Below are 12,340 nucleotides of genomic sequence, written 5' to 3' on the forward strand. Positions count from 1 at the left end.
ATATATAATTTCCCCGCGAATCACTATCGCTCAATTCTGCAAGTGTTCTAATTTACTATCGCTGTTTTCTAGCTGGTCTACAACCACTTTTGACGTAAAGGGACATATTTTTGATTCCATAGACATTCTCAAGTTTCCAGACAGAAAGAACAGTATACAGTATATAATATAAAAGTGCATGCAAGGCACTGGGCAAAGCACTAGGGACAAAAGTGAGGTGAAATGATTTGATACAGTAATGTAATCTGTAAGATTACAGTGTACTGTGTACTCTGTTCGCAGGGGACAGAGCCCCGCACACAGAGCATCGGGCAGAGGATCCGATGGAGGACACAGCAGGGTGACATCGCAGGATCCTGGTGACAAGGTAAGTACGTTGTACCAGGATTCTGCAATGCAATCCAGAGTGTGGCTCGGGTTACCGCTAATGGTACTGAAATTTAATCCAGAGCCACACTCGGGAATACCACCAGGGAGGTTAACATAAGATCTCTGAAGAAGAGACTTAGCCAGGTGATCACGCTATGAAGCTGGATGAGAAGTGGTTCAATCCTAAACTGTGTAAGGGATTCTTTACTGTTAGAGTGGTAAAGATGTGTAATTTCCTTCCTGGTTTGGTCTAATGCCGCGTACACACGATTGGTTTGTCTGATGAAAACGGTCTGATGGACCGTTTTCATCAGACTAAACCGATCGTTTGTGAGCCCCATCGGTTATTTATCCATCGGTTAAAAAATTAGGAACTTGTTTTAAAATTATCTGATGGATAAAAAACCTATAGAAAAAAACGATCGTCTGTAGGCACGTCCATCGGTTAAAAATCCACGCATGCTCAGAATCAAGTCGACGCATGCTTGGAAGCATTGAACTTCATTTTTTTCAGCACGTTGTTGTGTTTTACATCACCGCATTCTGACATGATCGTTTTTTTTACTGATGGTGTGTAGGCACGACTGATCATCAGTCAGCTTCATCGGATAACTGATGGAAAAATCCATCAGACCGTTTTCATCGGATGGACCGATCGTGTGTACAGGGCATTGGTCTTGGTCACACAGAGTGCATATTTGGGGGACACATATGAAACTAGCAGAAGCTTTATAAATTACATGAAAGTCTGAAAATTAGTAAGCATAACTTGATAAAATAAGGGAATTGTCTGGTTTCAGTTTAAGGTAATGTATTATGTGTTCCACCATTGACTTTGCTTGGGTTATTTGTCCAAACACAAGGATATAACTAAATATGTAGTATATAAAAAAAGGGATATTTTATATCTAATTCTGGATATAATGGACTTTGTAGGCACTTTTTATGTAAAAATACAAAAAAAAATGTAATAGAAAATCACAGCAAAATGTTAACATATCAATAAATATGGATTATTAAAACATGTATAGGGTGGATAGGTAAGTGGGCCGTGCAGAGTGATTAGTGTTGGTATAGATCACTGAAGAACTTCGGTTCGCACTCGGTCCACACTTGTTCAGTCCTTAACATGTACAATGTTCCACGAATGGCTCAACTAGTTTCGCGGAGCTTGTCCGTTTCATCGGGAGCTTGGAACTAAAATATAAAGAGTATATGTATCAAAAACAAATAATATAAGATAATATAGGAGACCTGTGCCTGAGTTGAAACCAATCCAGGTACGAAGGATTCCTATAAATTGTACTCACCACTTGAATGGTATTTGTTCAAAAAAGGAGTGCTATAGACAGAGGCGTCACCCAAAAAAGAAGCCTCCTCCTGACCAACCCAGCCGGGCAAGAAGATACATCACCAGTCAGCAGACACCAAATGGAGCCGTGTGGGGCCGTTCCTCAACCTCATCATATGTAGTTGTAACAACATGTTATGTATAAACATTACAAAGCAATCCTTTACCAATACTGTAAAAATTCTCTGTTTACTATCAATGGACACATATGCTCTCTTCACTATGTCCAAGTGATTGTCATACTGTCCAAAAGATTGTGTCTAGTGTCCCATGTGCACATACAGACATATACATACACAATATTATATTGTTGATCAGGATGGTGGCATACATTCTTATGCCTCCTCTGTGCTAACATTAAGTGTCTTTGTATATACTGTGCTGAATTACACTAGTACTTGTTACTTGTTTTAATGTATGGCAAAATCCACAAATTTCTTGTACTATAATACTGTACTTTTTCCTATATTTGATTTATGTTGAGGGTTAGTTCCCCTGACTGAACAAATCCAGAACATATCTTTATCAATCAATCTGTTTAGTGGCAAATACGGACCGTTTATTTTCCATCAAGCTGTCCACAGTCTAATCCACTCTACAGCGCTCTGGGGGCCTTTTCCTACAACTCCCAGAAGCGCTGGCGCCGGCCGGCGCATGCGCGGCTGACTGTATTGGCTGGCGCGCATGATGTCAGACGGCCTCTGACGTACAGCGCGCGTGGGGCTATATAAAGACAGGGAGCGCACACTCATTGACAGTGTGGAGCGAGCCACACGATATACACACGATTGGACTTTAGCAATTTGTACTGGTAAGCGATTCCCCCCCCCCACTTATACTGCTCATGTTGGACACTGGCATATGCTCTATGTAGACTCTCCATCAACCTCTTGTTTTCTTGAACTTTATTTGTTTAGACTCTGGTACCAGCAACGCTGCAGCTCAAAGTCTCCCACTTTTTAAGCTGTTACAGCAGTCTGCCCTTCCTAAATTTGCAAAACTAGGTAATAATGGTTCTTACCTTTGCTCTGTTAAATTTATTTAAATGATATGGGTATACTGACCAGCTATTGTTTGTCAACTCCATACTAGTCTATTTCCCCAAAATTATATGTGTATATATATTTTCTTAAAATGCTAATGAAGTGGCTATTTTTTATATAAAACCTTTATTTAGGGTTGACATTTGCAATGGCCTCAATATTTACCCATTTAGTCACAAATATCCTTTTCCATTCAGTATGTAGTATTCCAACGGCAGCACTTGTTTAAATAAAACCCACAGTGCTGTTTTGTTCAATATAATTATATGCTCTATCATGCAACAAAATTAACTATTTATATATCGCTTCATTTCGCTTGTCCATGCCTTTCCTGGTTATATAATGATGTCCAGGTTACTATGCCCATATTTACTATAATACCATTATTTTTGCAGTACCAGTGGCACCCCCTAGGTTGTGGAACGGCCCCACACGGCTCCATTTGGTGTCTGCTGACTGGTGATGTATCTTCTTGCCTGACACGGCTGGGTTGGTCAGGAGGAGGCTTCTTTTTCAGGTGACGCCTCTGTCGCATCTGACGCCTCAAGTGGTGAGTACAATTTATAGGAATCCTTCGTACCTGGATTGGTTTCAACTCAGGCACAGGTCTCCTATATTATCTTATATTATTTGTTTTTGATACATATACTCTTTATATTTTAGTTCCAAGCTCCCGATGAAGCGGACAAGCTCCGCGAAACTAGTTGAGCCATTCGTGGAACATTGTACATGTTAAGGACTGAACAAGTGTGGACCGAGTGCGAACCGAAGTTCTTCAGTGATCTATACCAACACAAATCACTCTGCATGGTCCACTTACCTGGTTCTATCCACCCTGTACATGTTTTAATAATCCATATTTATTGATATGTTAACATTTTGCTATGTGATTTTCTATTAAAAAAAAAATTGTACTTTTACATTAAAAGTGCCTACAAAGTCAATTTTTCGCTCCTCTTCTATCCCAATATATTTAGGATGTGGCACTATTTTTCTCAAGGATGTTGATTGCCATCCAAGGGCAAAGCAATCAAACTTTTACATAATTCTGGATTTACACATGATACAATTGTTGGAACCACTCGTATTGCCACATCCATGAATAGTCATTGAAAATAGAAAAAGAGAAATACCCAAAGGCCGAACTTTAGCAGCAAATTGGACTACATTGATTGAATAAAATTAAAATTTTATTTATAAACACAAAATTATAGCACATAAAAACGTGCCGTTAAAAACATGTATACACATATATACAAAAGATGGCCAACAAGGGTCCTAATATTCCAGATAAGTTACATTATGTCAAGTGAGTGAGCCCCTGTGCATCAACTCGTTTTCCTGATCTGCTTCTTTGGAACACACAAAAGGGAAAATGGAAGAAAAACAGACCTAACTTTCCTGGGTCAGAATGTGCATGCATGAGTCTCCCTGGGTGGGCACTGGAGTAAAAAAGTCAGAGACAGAGAGAGTTGAAATTGTCAGAGACTATCCCTGAGAGCATCCCTGGGTTGTATGCACTTTAAAATATATACAATCTACAATATATTAAATTGTAAGCTTCTCTGAGTAGAACCCTCTTGTATTTTATTGTATTGTAACTGTATTGTCTCGCTTTTATATTATAAAGTGCTACGTAAACTGTTGGCGCTATATAAATCTTGTATAATAATAAAAATAATAATAATAAACAAAAAGGAATACTGTATATTGCAGCTCACCAGTTCTTAGATGTGGTGGCTGCATTTGTTTTCATTTTTAAGCGTTTTTCTTTTTGTTTTTACATAGTGATTCAGCCAGTAACAACCTTCCAGGTCTAGGATGACAACATTTTACATCAGGACAGCAAAAACAAGATATGATTTCAAAATCTTGCCCCTTTCTTATTGTCCATAACATGGAGGGGTGTGGTACTGTAGCCTCCAGAAAATCTCTGGCAAGATTTTTGGCAAGACCAACAGACATTTATTTGACTTTATCACATATATAAATCACTCTTAATAGTATATTTAAAGCGGGGGTTCACCCTAAAAAATAATTCTAACATTACATTAAGCTCCATTCTGACATTGACTGTACACTGATCTTTTTTTTTTTGCCGTACATACCGTTATATCTTTATTTCCCCCCCTGGCTTCCGGGTATGAATCCCGCGGGAGTGGGCGTTCCTATGCACAGGCAAATTGATTGACGTATGGCATAAGCTTCCCCCCGGCGCATACGGCCGCGTCATGGGTTGCCGAAAGAAGTCGGACTGTGAGTTGGCTCTATACGGCGCTATACAGCGCCTGCGCACCGACGTTTGGCTTATTTCGGCAACATTGCGCCGGGGGAAGCCTATGTCATATGTCAATCAATTTGCCTGTGCATGGAAACGCCCACTCCCGCGGGATTCATACCCGGAAGCCGAGGGGGAAAATAAAGATATAACGGTATGTACGGCAAAAAAAAAAAAGATCAGCGTACAGTCAATGTCAGAATGGAGCTTAATGTAATGTTAGAAACAGTTTTTAGGGTGAACCCCCGCTTTAACAGGGCAAAGAGGGCCAGATAGAAGTTTTTCGTTAGACCGGCCATACGCATAAAATAAATTTGCTAGATTCCCCTATTAACACAGACAGTGCTCACAAGGGAATCCCTCCTGCCAGGCCACTGTTTTCTCCTGGCAGGGGGGGCTGGCCCTGCCAGGAAAAGGCAGTGATTATCACTAGCGGCTAGCCGCTTGCGATAATTGCAAGAGAATCTGGCAGGCTGGTTATACCCAAGTTGATTGATCGATCAACTTGGTACATTCAGCCTGCCCATTAACGGATCGAATCTCAGCCGGTTTATGTTGAACCAGCTGAGATTCGAACCATGTATGGCCAGCCTAAGGTATTACATACACTTTAAATACAGGTATTTTAAGGTACCTATATACAAGCACCAATTGTCAGTGAATAACTGCAATGCGATAATGAGCCATTTGGAATGTGTATGGTCATAAAACATAAAAAATTATTTTGACCACCATAATGTCAGGCCCTGTGTTGGATATAGGCCATTCTTTGTTCTCTAAGCAGAGACTGTCTCAGGCCTCGTACACACGACCGAGTTTCTCTGCAAAAACCAGCAAGAAACTTGCTGGGAGATATTTTTTTGCCGAGGAAACCGGTCGTGTGTACATTTTCGTCGAGGAAACTGTCGAGAAACTCGACGAGACAAAAAGAGAGCAAGTTCTCTATTTCCTCGACGGGAATGGAGAAACTTGCCTTGTCGAGTTCCTCGACAGCCTAACAAGGAACTCGACGAGGAAAACGATGTGTTTCGCCCGTCGAGTTCCTCGATCGTGTGTACGAGGCTTCACGTTCTCCTTTGGGCAATGTATTCTACATGCTCGATTTTGTAGCTATATATATATTTGAATGAAAATGTGAGGATCTAATCAGTCCTAATACCCTCGTGTATGGGTAAATTCCAAGAGATAATTTTTTTACTTTATACTTTTACTATTTTATAGCAGAGGCTTGGTAGTGGCAGCAGCTCTTCAAGTATTAAGTCCTAACCAGTGGATTTTGCCCATAAAAGTAAAATGAAACATAATGAAAGAATGAATAATAGGATCACCTAATCCATGAGCACTTCTACAAATCTGAAATCATTTGGATTTTATTGTTTTAATACAGGGTTTAATCCAAAAGTAAGGGTGCTATCAGTTGCCAGTTTATTTGTGATTGTACATAAAAATACAATGTCAAGAAAATCCTTTTTTTATAACTATAGATAATTGCTTCATCGTTATGAATTCCAGACAAAGCCCTTTCTATCCTATAAACCCATCACTTAGATACATCTTTATTTATTGTTGTTTTATGCACAGCACAACCGTTTTTAAAATTAATCCAAATTGCATCTTGCTGAGCCTGTGATTTGCAACCGTTTTTTTTCTCTGAGATATATGTCACCTGTAAATGTAAATGTAAATAAAACAAACCCATTAGAGATGTTAACATTTGCAATATTTAACTGTAATTATTTGCACTTTTTATTTTGCAGGGTTTAATAACACAAAAATAAATTTTCCCTGTTAACATAAATAAAAACCCTCCCTTGTGTCAGAATGGCGGGTCATGGACAGTAAATGATACACAGATTCCATTTTCTTGGAACAGAATAGCAGGAGAAAATGAAGAAAGATGCTACTGACAGGGTGAGGATGATTTGAGCAGGCTAGCATTATGAATGATATGTTAAGTGATTGCTTCAGATGGAATCCTTGGATTGCTGCATTCTGCAGATGCTGATTTTCATCTATATTGTTTGTCTTTTTCTCAAGAGAGTCAAACCCATGTGTGTGAGCTTGCATATGTATGAGCCTCTATATGTGTGTTTAATATATAAAACAAATGTGATAAACGTATGTATTTGTATATACATACATATACATAGTTGTTTTTTTATATGTCCTTAAATTAATATATATATATATATATATATATATATATATATATATATTTATTTATGTATATGCACACAAGGATAGGGCCTGATTTACTAAGATTATAGACTGTCTCGCTAGGCTGTAGATCTTGAGCGATGCAGCAGAGGTACGTTATTTGATTTGATAAAACCAAACAAAGTCAATGTGTGCATATTCGACTCTAGGCTATGCTAATGCAAAAATTTAGCACACAGCCCATGGTCGTAACAGCATTCTTCAAACATGCATCCCCTTGTCTTAGAGGAACTGATGTGCAGGGATAAAAAAAAAAAAAAAGCAAGACTTTTATTTGATGGAGGGCTTTTTTTCTAAATAGAAACCCAATTATTAGTGTGCTACTATAAAATAATCATTTATATTTACTATGTTTTATTTAACCCCTTCCCACCCACCCCTGCACCCTTTTATACAGTCTTATTGTCCAGGGGCAGAAAGGATCGGTAATCATGTGACCAATGTCACAGGCCAGCCCTGCCAGTTACCAATCTTTAGTCCAGACCAAGAACTGTCTTTGACAACTCCGTCTTTAAGCTGGGAGTGCATAGTTAGCGCACTCTCTGTGCATAAATATCAGTCGCCCAGCAATGCATATATGCAGAATGTGAAAGCTTAAGCCCACCTTTTTGTCATTAAGAGATTACATTTTATCTAAGCCCAACAACATTTTTATTTATTGCAGCTTAGTAGTACTAGTTGCTGCAATAGTTTTCTTTTTTTCAGGCTTATTTTCTTTATTTACATCTAGTAAATCCTGTAACACTTTAAAAGCACAAATTTACTGTAGTGTACCTATGGAGAAGCAACATTGTCAGCTTTGGACAAGGAGGTAAGTTCCAAAATGCCATCCCCTGCCCTCCCCTTCCCTCTCCATCTCCTCAGCAACACAGAGCAGGCAATGTAAGTGCAAGAGCAAACCGTGCTATATATGGTGTACAAGCACTATTAAAACTCCCAGTTTTCCCTGCAAGCCATTTTCTTAGAAACATGCAACAAAAAGGAGGTTGGCTTGTTTATGAATTTCCAGTAGTAAACTACATCCCAGAGATTGTCCACTGAGCATGGCTGAATTTGTATGGGGTGCTGCACGAGCAAGCAAGTATTACGGAAATGTGAACTGAACCCAACCTTGATGGGAGAATAAGTTCACAAATCTAAGCATTAGGAGAATTTCCCAGTTTTAAATCTATTTGCCTGAATGTATGCAAACCAATTCTACCATATGACATTCAATCACACAATTTATGAACGATGATGCTCTTGATTCATAAAATGCATAATTCTCTCAAACTAGAAAGATCTGCTTGGAAATGTGTGGGTGAATTAAAAACAAAGTAAATCAATGATTTTCTAGAATTGAGGATCACTATTTTAATAAATGGGACCTTAAGAGAGAAAGACGGTAAACAGACATAGAAATAAAAGGTAGATAGACAATTACAAGTGTATATTATATATCTATCTATATATCTATGTATCTATATATAGATATATAGATATATAGCTATAGATAGATATATTCTAGTTCTTAAAATTATTCTTAGAGATTGCCAACTAAATGAATTATGTGAAATGTGAATGAATTTCTTAACATATTATTACTATGTGTACATGTTTTACCTTTTTTTCTACCTTTGGGTTTTGCTGTCCTTTTCCTGTAAGTGAAAAAAAAATCTGTATGATCTGGGGATTTACAAACCATGTTTGCAACAAAATTTGATTCAAGTGTTAAAAAAAAAAGATTAACATATTTTTTACAGTTCATGCAGCCGCCAGCAGAAAAAAAAAAAAGAGAAAAGACTTTGGTGTGCACCCGTCTCACAGTGTTCCTGGGAGATTGATATGTAGGCCCCAAAGAATCAAATAAACACATTGAAGGCACACTGAGGGTTGTTCAGCAATATTTACAGAATGAATTACTATTAATTTTGGGTGAATTCCTTATCATGCAATTTTGCCAACCGTACGTCTTTTACAAAAGAATGCTGCAAGCATATTTGCTGATTCCAGTTTCTTCTCCCCTTCACTGCATTATTAATGTTAACTCTGACAAATCTTAATATGGAACCTCACTACATTGGGGAGCTTTCTTATGTTTTTTTATATCAAGTTTTTGATTTTTTTTTTTCGTAACAAAAGCACATGACTTACTCTTGTTAGCTTGTTCATAATATTACATTGAAATCCAAAATGTATGACATTTTTTTTACTTATCTTAGCCCTGGAGATGCAAATGACAATATATTATATGTGAATAAACAAATAAACAATATTATAGCAACATTTTAAATAAATGCACTTTTTAATGTCTTATAATATTATTCATCATATGTTTGTTTTAAGGGAACAGAGGTTTATAAGATCTCCATCTGAAAAATACAGCACTTCTCTAGAAGACTATGTTAAAAAAAGTAGGTAACATAGTTGTTAAAGAACTAATGAAAAGATTTTACACATAAACATACGTCACTGTTTATCTGAAAGTGTTATCTAATTTCTGCACACACACACACATATATATATATATATATATATATATATATATATATATATATAAAAATATATATGATTTATATATTCTCTCCTATGCTTTGAGTAGGACATTGGGTGACAAAGATATACATTATTGTTTATGTTTATGAATGATTTCCAAGAAAAGACCCATTAATGAGTGATGATGGCTACCTCACTTAGCGAATACTCTAATGTGTTAGCTATGCACTTACATAGCCTGACGTGGTTTGTGATTTGGAAATTGTCAGCTGGATGGGATAAATAAAGCATTGCTTGATAATGGGTTGTAGTAAGACTTGCATCCTTTTTATATATATATATATATATATATATATATATATATATATATATATATATATATTATAGTGACTGAAAATGCTTTTTCATGTCAAGAAATAAAAAAGAAAAAAAATATGAAAAATATATATAATGGATTTTTCATTTCCTCTTACATGGAGAAAAATCTCAGCAGAATATCGAATGCGTATTTGGTCCATAATTTTTTTTTTTTAAATGTCAACAACTAAACTGGATTTAGAAGACATTTTTTGTACTTCAAATTGGACCCGAGATATTGTTACACAGTTTGAAACATGGGATAATGTAAAGTAAATGTAAAGTATTTGTTTCAAACCTCTAGTCCTTTCTTGCTGCACCAAGGTCCAGATTTCTTCTCACATTATAAGAATATTATTTGTGGGCTAAAGATTTTGAGAATACATAATATATTTGAATTATATACTATGACTAATTTGCCACAAGTGGTTATAGACATACTGGAAATATAATTTATTAAATAAGAAAGCAGTAATTTTATTATTAAAATATTGCCATTAACGTCTCATACCTGAAGTTTTGGTGACAATAAACAAATCTGAGGAGCACAATAATGATCTTCTCAGCTACAAATGACTAGCTTTAGTTCTGAGTGTTCCTTCATTCTCATGAGCAAGTGTGCATGTGCTGATATATTTAGGAAGGTCATACACTATAGCATCACAATATAAACACACCATTGCCATATACTACCTAAAAAGTCCAAGAAATCATGGTAATGCTGTATGTTGTTGATTTTACTTAACTAACACTAATGTTCTTGGATGAAGGCTAATAAGTGGCCATTAAAGCTGAACTCCAGTCAATTTAAAAAAAATCAACTTAATAAATTACAGTGGAACCCCACCACACACACACACACTGGTGTGCCTCAAGAGTTAACTGCTTGCTTTTTCACAGGGGGGGGGGGTAATCAATAAAGTGAAATACTTACCTTATTTCTCTCCCCCTTGGCAGCCAATATTCTTCCTCACTGACCAATGCTCCTGATATGCAGCCTGGGTTTCAGAGTTCTCAGCTATACTTCAAGACTGCTGGTACTGCATTTTCCATGATGACATTGGATAGCTGTGACCAACTGAGCAGTGAAGAGGAGCAGCCATACATTGGGGAAGAATCTCACAGAGAATTGTTCTTTACACTTCAATTAAGGCTGGCTGTGCACAGTAAACTTTACAGAAAATTAAAAAAAACTGTGATCAACATTTCACAAAATCGATTTCCAAATACAGTTCCTTGTGATCAATATAAACAGGAAACATCAGTTGAATTTTCCCCTGAAAATTTTTTTTTTTTTATATAAAAACAGATTATTAATTGTAGTGCAGAATAATTAAAATTGAAAATGTATGTGCTGCTATTAAAACTGTCAGTTATTGAAAACAAAAAAATAGAAATTACTATAGCTCATTATATTACAACTATTTAAAGCGGGGGTTCACCCTTAGAGGGCACTTTTTCCCCTTAGATTCCTGCTCGTTTTCTCTAGGGGAATCGGCAATTTGTTTTAAAATATGTGCAGTACTTACCCGTTTACGAGATGCATCCTCTCCGTCGCTTCCGGGTATGGGCTGCGGGAATGGGCGTTCCTTCTTGATTGACAGTCTTCCGAGAGGCTTCCGACGGTCGCATCCATCGCGTCACGATTTTCCGAAAGAAGCCGAACGTCGGTGCGCAGGCGCAGTATACAGCCGCACCGACGTTCGGCTTCTTTCGGCTACGAGTGACGCGATGGATGCGACCGTCGGAAGCCTGTCAATCAAGAAGGAACGCCCGCTCCCGAAGACCCATACCCGGAAGCGACGGAAGAAGATGCAGCTCGAAAACGGGTAAGTACTGCTCATATTTTAATACAAATAGCCGATTCCCCTAGACCGAACGAGCAGGAATCTAAGGGGAGAATTTTTTTTTAGAAATGGGTGAACTCCCGCTTTAAGTAAAGTTTTTTTTTTATAAATTCATCAATACAATTTCTGAACTACCATTTTTGTTAGATGCAGGCTAGCTACTTGGCTAGCATTCATGGCATCTAAGGACAGTTGAATAGAAGTAAACATTTCAAGTAACATTTCAAGAGAAATATTTCTTATATCAAGCGACATAAGCCATGGCACTTTGCAGTTTTGGAAAATCACAAAATAAAAATACAGCAATTAGTAGAAAGCAAGAAATGAAGGAGCCAAAGGTTAGAGAACATCATTCACAAAAGCTTACAAATCTGTGTTCTGGATGAGTCCTGCTTAGTAAATT

The 12,340-nt window shown here is 37.2% G+C and overlaps 1 long non-coding RNA gene across 1 annotated transcript; it reads right to left on the bottom strand.

The window, feature by feature from the left end:
• Positions 1–6,064: 6,064 nt before the first annotated feature.
• On the bottom strand, positions 6,065–11,157 carry LOC120939678. Its single transcript, XR_005749349.1, has 3 exons — positions 11,025–11,157; positions 8,861–8,895; positions 6,065–6,707 (listed from the first exon to the last, which is right to left on the bottom strand). It is a non-coding gene; the product is annotated as an uncharacterized LOC120939678 (long non-coding RNA).
• Between the last annotated feature and the right edge of the window lie 1,183 nt (positions 11,158–12,340).

Source organism: Rana temporaria, chromosome 5 (assembly GCF_905171775.1).
Source record: "Rana temporaria chromosome 5, aRanTem1.1, whole genome shotgun sequence".
Taxonomy (NCBI): Eukaryota; Metazoa; Chordata; class Amphibia; order Anura; family Ranidae; genus Rana; species Rana temporaria.